Consider the following 7,629-nt stretch of genomic DNA (forward strand, 5'->3'; position numbering starts at 1 on the left):
TGTGTGGGCAGTTTCTGTATAAACAGTGTTTCCTGCAACCATAGGCCTATAATATGTAAACACATTGAGGCTGTAGAGCGTGGACAGACTCCAGCGCTGATGGGTTCTGGGAGAGGAGAGGAGAGGAGAGCTTGCCCTTGTGAAATGAGTCAACAAAAGAGATCTGCCTGTCAGTTCGTTAATGTGCTGCTGCACTATCGTCAGCTCCCCCAGAGATGATTGTAAAATGAGGAAGTCATTCATCACGAGAACAAACTTTGGGGGAAAGTAATTATGCAAGCAGCATTGTTAAGAATACCTCAAAATGCTTAAAATGATTTTTTTTAAAGTAGGTTTAATTGATATTTGACAAAACAGCATTTCAACAAGTATATGTATGCTTGACTTGGATTAGGGTAAAATACAAACAAGAATCAAAGTCCTTGACACCTCCAATTTACTACTCTACGATTCTCATTGTTAGAAACGCAGCATGGCTGTAAACCTTGCACAGGCATTGCCATCATGTTGTATTTAGGGTGTACCTCCAGTACATTCAGTGTCGGTGGGTCCCTCCTCATTGCAAAACAGCCACTAGCTTACCTCTGCTGCTGCCTGCTCTGTTTTCATGTGTCCTGGTGAATATCTCCCCTGACAACAGTACGGACATGCAGCCCCAGAGGGCTTCCTATGCCAACTGATCCTGTCCACACTGGCAGATCATCTGCTACATTCATAGGCTCCTGTCATCATCACTTCCTATTTCTTCCCGCGGCCGGCCGCCTCACGAGCTCACGTGCAGCTACAGTGGTCAGAGCCACCAACCATGCAACAGAACATATGCAGACAATCAGGCAGTCTTAAGCAGTGCCGCAGCACTCTGGCATAATTATAAATGGCAAAGGCCTGTTGCAACAGTTTGTCTTCTTTCAGCACCTTCCACCCTGCAAATGACTTAAACAGTGGAAGGTCCAAAGAGAAACACTACATCTGTGACCGTAGTGGTTTATGTCTGCTGCCCCAATGCAAACGAGAAGGGCTTTTTGTTTGTAATATAAACCAAGAGGCTAGCGGAGGAGAAATGTTTTCAGTCTGACGGTGCAGCAGCCACAGAAAGCCCCTTTAATGAAAGATGTCTTTATAGCACAGAGCAGGGCCACCAAGGGGATTGCCTCCCTGTGTTGTTTTTACAATGCTCGGATTGCTTGTACAGTTGCTTTGTGTTTCTGTCGGTCACAGCAGCAGCTACATGGGGAGAGCAGGGGAATCAAACTGCCCGTCAACAGGAGGCACGGGGGGTGTGTGTGTGGGGGCGGGGTATTGTCAACCAACTTTCGTTGACAAGATTAGCAATTTTAGGCATGACATGCAAACAACAAACGCGGAGTTTTTGATAGTCATGCATATTGGACCAAATAATGACAGACAAGCACTGTAGTTTTGAGTTCTGTAAAGTTGGTGTGGAAGAGGTGAATTTAAAAAAAATAATGTTGCTATCGATAAATAAGTACCAGCCACCTGATACTGACAACCTGGATGGTAAATTGCTGAAGTTGGTAGCGGAATACACTGCGACTCCTGTTTGCAACATCTTAAATTTAAGCCGAGAAGACGGTGTGTGTCCTCAGGCCTGGAGGGAGGCAAAGGTCATTCCGCTGCGCAAGAATAGCAAAGCACCCTTTAATGGTTTAAACAGCTGACCAATCAGCCTGTTACCAGTGCTTAGCAAACCTTTTGAAAAAATGTTGTTTAATCAAATATAATGTTATTTTGCACAAAAAAAACAATTGGAAATTGGCTTTCAGCATGCTTACACGGAAGGGCGCTCAATATGCTCGGCACTGACACAAATGATTGATAATTGGCTGAAAGAAATTCATAATAAGAATATTATGGGAGCTTTTTTGTTTGACTTCAGAGCAGCTTTTGATATCACTTAAATAATGTAGGTGATATGGATATACATCCTCTGCCTTTTCATGGATTGAGAGTTATCTAATAGAACACAGAGGGTTTTCTTTAATGGAACCCTCTCTAACGCAAATTTGGTTGGGTGTGGTGTACCACAGAGCAGCCGGCTTGGGACATTGTTTTCTGTTTTTACGAATGACCTTCCACTGACCTTAAATAAAGCCTGTGTGTCTATGTACGCTGTCAACTCTTCAGTATACACGCCGGCTATGACAGTAAAATAATGAACTGACACCCTTAACATAGAGCTCCAGTCAGTTTTAGAATGTGGAACTAGGCATAGGCCGGTGTTAAATATCTCAAACTAAACCTCATCTCGGTCTATTACCGAATTCTGTGGCAATTGAGCAAGTTGATGAGACTAAACTGCTGTGTATAACCATAGAAAGCAATCTGTTGTGGTCAAAACATATCGACTCAATGGGAGCTAAAATGAGAAGAGGTCTGTCCATCATAAGGTGTTGCTCTCCTTTCTTGACATCTCCTACAGGCCCTAGTTGTGTGGTCATGTGAGACAAGTAAGGACATAGGCACATTGCAGCACATATTGTGCTTATATGCACACGTAGGGCTCTAAAATTGAGGAGAGATTGACTGCATCACTAATGGTCTTTGTGCAAGGTGTTGAGGTGTTGAAGGTACCGAACTGTTCAAGCAGTTGGCACATAGTTCGGACACTCATCGGTACCACACAACCAGAGGTCTCTTCACAGTCCTTAGGTCCAGAACAGAGGATGGGAAATGGATAGTGCTAAATATAGCCATGACTTCATAGAACTATCTGCCACCCCAGGTAACTCAAGCTAGTAATAAAACCAGATTCAAAAACCAGATAAAGGGCTGTGCCTGGTATATTGGCCATATTTCACAAACCCAGGGGTGCCTTATTGCTATTATAAACTAGTTACCAACATAATTAAATATTTTGTCATACTCGTGGTATACGGTCTGATATACCATGACTGTCAGCCAATAGGCATTCAGGGCTCGAACCACCTAGTTCATAATAATAATTTAGTGGGTGCTTATATTTGTCCTATGTGTTTTTTGCATATCCCAACTCCCCCTGAGACACCCTCGGAGAATGGGGTTATATCCAGGGTCAACCATTATCAACGATAGCCCTGTAGCAATTAAAGTTAAGTTCCTCGCTCAAGGGCACATCTACACATTTTCTCACCTTGTGCGGCTCAAGGATTCACACCAGCGACCTTTCAGTTACTGGCCCAATGCTCTTACCGCTAGGCTGACTGCCTCCCTAATGGAGATTTCTCTCTGCCAGAGCCCCTATGACTGTATGCCGACAGGATTAAAACAACAGCTCTCAAGGTTGTATTGTTTTATTAGTCAATATGCTGACTGAGAGATAACATTTACAACAACACAAAAACTCAACACAGTTGTGAATGGATAAAACTCTTACCCAACACTAAAAGTCTGGTGAGAATATGTTTGAAAATTCTCCAAGTAACTCCATTTTCACATCTAACAGCACACAGATAACGACTAACGGCACACTTGCTTTCCAACACAATTTGAGAGTTTCAATAGGAACTAGGATCCTCAGAATCGAGTGAATAGCCTTTCTGGGAGACCTCACCAATAATTATTGTCTGATACTTTCTCTTCTCTTCGCTCCATCTCTATAGAAAAGAGTCTACGGCCCAGTAAATAAGACAGAGCTTAATACCATAGAAGACACCTGTCCTCTCTGCTGATATTGCCCTTCCTTTTGACAAGATTCTGTGACCAGGTCTGTAGCCTAAGGGTGTTAAAGCTCACATAAACCTTGTCAGCCAGTGGGAGACACACACCGTGACTTGTTAATGCCAGAGAAGAAGAAAAAACAAACAAGTGGATGAAAGGATATATGTCGGGAGTAAAGCAATAGCATAATACCGGGTGGTCTTGTCTTGCAGATCAAGTAGTGATCGTCTGAGAGTTGGAGGACTTTCTGATATCCTGATATGCCAGCGAAACTGGCATAGGAGACGCATGTCCCTCTCTCTAATACATAGATATTGAAGCAACCCATCACAACTCCATTACTCGGCTCTCCTCAGTATAAGGCTGATTCTGTGATTCAGACAACTAGCCAGCCAGAGCTCTATTTGCTCTAAACAGTATAGGCGATGCACTGAGCTCAAGCAATTGGCTCTAAATGTGATGCAGCGATAAAATATCATTCCAAAAGTTCAACGAAAGTGATTTCAAGTGAATAACCAGCCATTCAGTATACATTGGACGTGTGATCTATATGAGTAATATTGGTCTCGGTTCTGTTCAGTGTCTTACTTATTAAATCCATAAAGTAATAAGAGTTAAGACACTACAGTCTCATTATGTTATAGCTTTCAATACAATGTAAGTAGCTAAGACATTAAGGTAGTAAATCATTGTTAATAATGGCATTTCATAAGTTAAGTAAACATTTACATTTACATTTACATTTAAGTCATTTAGCAGACGCTCTTATCCAGAGCGACTTACAAATTGGTGCAATCACCTTATGACATCCAGTGGGACAGTCACTTAACAATAGTGCATCTAAACAAGTCATGGTAGTTCTGCTAATGCAGCGGTGGTCCGTGAGTCATGCTCATTATTACTCTCGGGTTTCTATATCGGTGTGTGAGTCAATATATTCGTCATATGAATGCATAATACAAACACATTTATTGCACATTAGCCAGGATCAAAGTGACTTGAATTATACATCAAGCAAATATTTATGTTTAGCACTTGAGCCTTAATTAAATGTGTTCCACTTTGTAAATTCAATTATTCAGGTCAATTATTGTTGCTATAATTTTACTTTTCAACTGAGAGACAGTAGCATTAACCTAAATATGTTGGATAATGACATTGATTGCATATTGATATTATCATGCTGATTACAATGGCAATCAAGTGAAGTAAATCCGCTTCAGCCCCAGCAGAATAGCAATTGCAAATAGCAAAGATAAGTGCCGCTACATTTGCATTCAAAAAGTACTCCCACTAATTGTGTGTAAAATTGTGTAAATCTGTCAAAGTGCTAGCAACAACAGGGTACTACAGGAGCAGCGAACAGAAACAATGACTTTGTCAAAACAAATCCTAAAAATCATTGAGACTCTAAACTGTAACATCCACTCCCCATTTCAGCTTCTCAACATGCTACCAACCATGGTCAGTGAGAGAGCAGCAACCCTACTATTGCCATTTCTATTTCTAATCAAAGGCCCCCACTCCCTCTGCAGAACTTTAACACAAATATAGTGGCCCACGTATTCACCACTGGGATAAGAGAAGCCCTTTGAGGAAATCAGGGAGATAAAAGTATCTCTATGGAGTAAATGCCTGAAAACAAACTTAGCTTCAACTCCAACCATAGTGTTGGAGAAGCGGAATTTGACAGTGCATGAGTCACCATATCATATTTTCCATAGAACTGCAACGGCAATAATCTGTGGACACGGAATAGTAATGTTTCTCGGGTTAATAAGGTATTGACGGGAATAGATTTTCAGCTGAAACAAACGTCAGCGAGTCACCTAGTAGTGCAGTTAAAGTTGTTCTATAGACTATGGATGATGAGAATAAAGATAAAAGTATGGTTAAAAAATATATATGCTAAACCGTAGCCGTCATCCCCCTTGCACGTTTCTTCCCACTGCTTATGCATTGACTGAAAGAAGCCCATAGGCGTGAAAGGACTTATTTCAGCACCACGGACAGCTCTAATGTTAACGCTATAAAGTGCGCAAAAGTCCTTGCTACACACCATACACGAAGGTGCACACTGTTTTCTCACAACTACCCAACTTCTCGCACAAGACACTGGGTAACTGTAAAATTACAAGGGTTTTGGATAGTGTACAGAATGTATGGCCACATGGATTTGACTGACGGCTGCCAAGGTACACCTTTAAAAGTAAGACCCAGTGCGAATGTCCCTTGTTACGTTTTCCCTGTACAATCATTTTACTATTATAATAGGCCTACATGTTTCATGAGGCACCTCACATTTAACACAAATACATTAGGGCTGAAGACTGTTTCAGGAGAGTCCCTCGTGCCCTGCCAAGGAGTCACACTATAGGGATCGAGGATGCCTAAATGTGGCTGATATAAATTTACTAGTACTATGCTGAGCACATCCAGAGCATCCCAACAGAATTCAGTGACAGAGGGAAAAGGTGCTAGTAACCTTTCCCGCCCGGGAATATGTTTCTGTTATACGATGTCAAGGTTTTTACGATATTTCTCGATAGGCTACATTAACTAATACATCCTTAAGGAAGTCCCTAGAGTACGTGTATATCCGACATACTATAAGAATATAGCTTGGTAACATATACCCTTGTCAACGGTAAAACTAACGTATTATTAACCTTAAAAGCTGCGGTGTCGGGGAACAACAGTCTACCTCAACTTGTATAAATGTGTAGTAGACTACCATTCCTGTAATTGACATCACACCGATGTGCTGATACTTAAATTAAAATGGTTTAAACCTAATATTGCGACAGTACATTTTGGAGTAGCCTGTACTGCATAATGAATGCATTTTTAAATAAATTGTTCCGAAAACTGATTTCAATTTCCAGTCGCATTTTGTCTTCATTCATTAGTACTCTTAATCAATTACCCGCAGATATTACAAAACGCCCAGATAAAATGCAACCTATAATGCATCACTAAACACCTAAAAAGTATTGTCCATTTCTTCCCTTCAAGCACAATTGCCTACTTACCAGTCGTATTCCACTAGTGATGAAAAAAATATGCCGGCAAATATACCACCACAGGTGTATGATTCAGTTTAGGTGTCCAAACACTTTCTTAGTTCCAGCCTCCGCCGGGTTGCAGATTCGTCTCGTGTGCGACGGTCTTTATTGAATTAGGCTCGCGAATAAGCATGCGTTGGATGTTCCCACTTCTAGCAGCGGCGCTCCATTCTCCAAGCTCTGAGTGGCTCTCACTACTGGCTTGCCCTATTTCAACGGCTTCAGTCTACACTTCTTTTGACGTCACTAGCTGCATACAAATATCTGCAGATTCTGCGCCATGAGCGACACCTGTGCCCACGTTTACGTGGCATGTTTGACCTGTGAACCTTGACCAGGCAGGTAGCCACCGAAATTGAACATGGTTGTTATCTAAATTAGGCAGGATTTATTCTCCAAGGGATGATGATATGCCAACTCTTACAATTAATTATGATGCCATCATAAGAAATTATATATAAAGTTAAAGTTACCAATATGTTAATCTACTCGATATCAGCAGTCTGGCGACATTAACTTGTTTTATTAGCTTGCCAAACAGTACTGGCATGGCATTGAATTGGCAGACATGTTCTGTCATGCTTTTTCCTCCACCTTGTCATAGCAGTGCCAAATCTGTCACAACACACAGATCCTTACTGAACTACTGCATCAATGACTAATCAACATCGGTGTATTAAGTTTGAAAAGCTATTAGATACAGTGCATTCATAAAGTATTCAGATCCCTTCCCTTTTTCCACATTTTGTTATGTTACAGCCTTATTGTAAAATTGATTAAATACATTTTTCCTCATCAATCTACACACAATACCGCATGATGGCAAAGGAAAAAGTGTTTTTATAAATGTTTGCAAATGTATGAAAAAAAAAGACCCTTTGCTATGAGACTTGAGCTCTGCTGCATC

The 7,629-nt window shown here is 41.2% G+C and overlaps 1 protein-coding gene across 1 annotated transcript in view; it reads right to left on the reverse strand.

Annotated features, from left to right (window-relative positions):
* LOC123998713 (follistatin-related protein 4-like) overlaps window positions 1-6,888 on the reverse strand; it is a 249,095-nt gene extending 242,207 nt beyond the window's left edge. The window contains exon 1 of the mRNA XM_046303809.1: window positions 6,690-6,888. The gene's annotated coding sequence lies outside the window, so the exon portion shown is untranslated. The remainder of the gene's footprint in view (window positions 1-6,689) is intronic.
* Between the last annotated feature and the right edge of the window lie 741 nt (window positions 6,889-7,629).

This window comes from Oncorhynchus gorbuscha, linkage group LG16, assembly GCF_021184085.1.
Source record: "Oncorhynchus gorbuscha isolate QuinsamMale2020 ecotype Even-year linkage group LG16, OgorEven_v1.0, whole genome shotgun sequence".
In the NCBI taxonomy this organism is placed as follows: domain Eukaryota; kingdom Metazoa; phylum Chordata; class Actinopteri; order Salmoniformes; family Salmonidae; genus Oncorhynchus; species Oncorhynchus gorbuscha.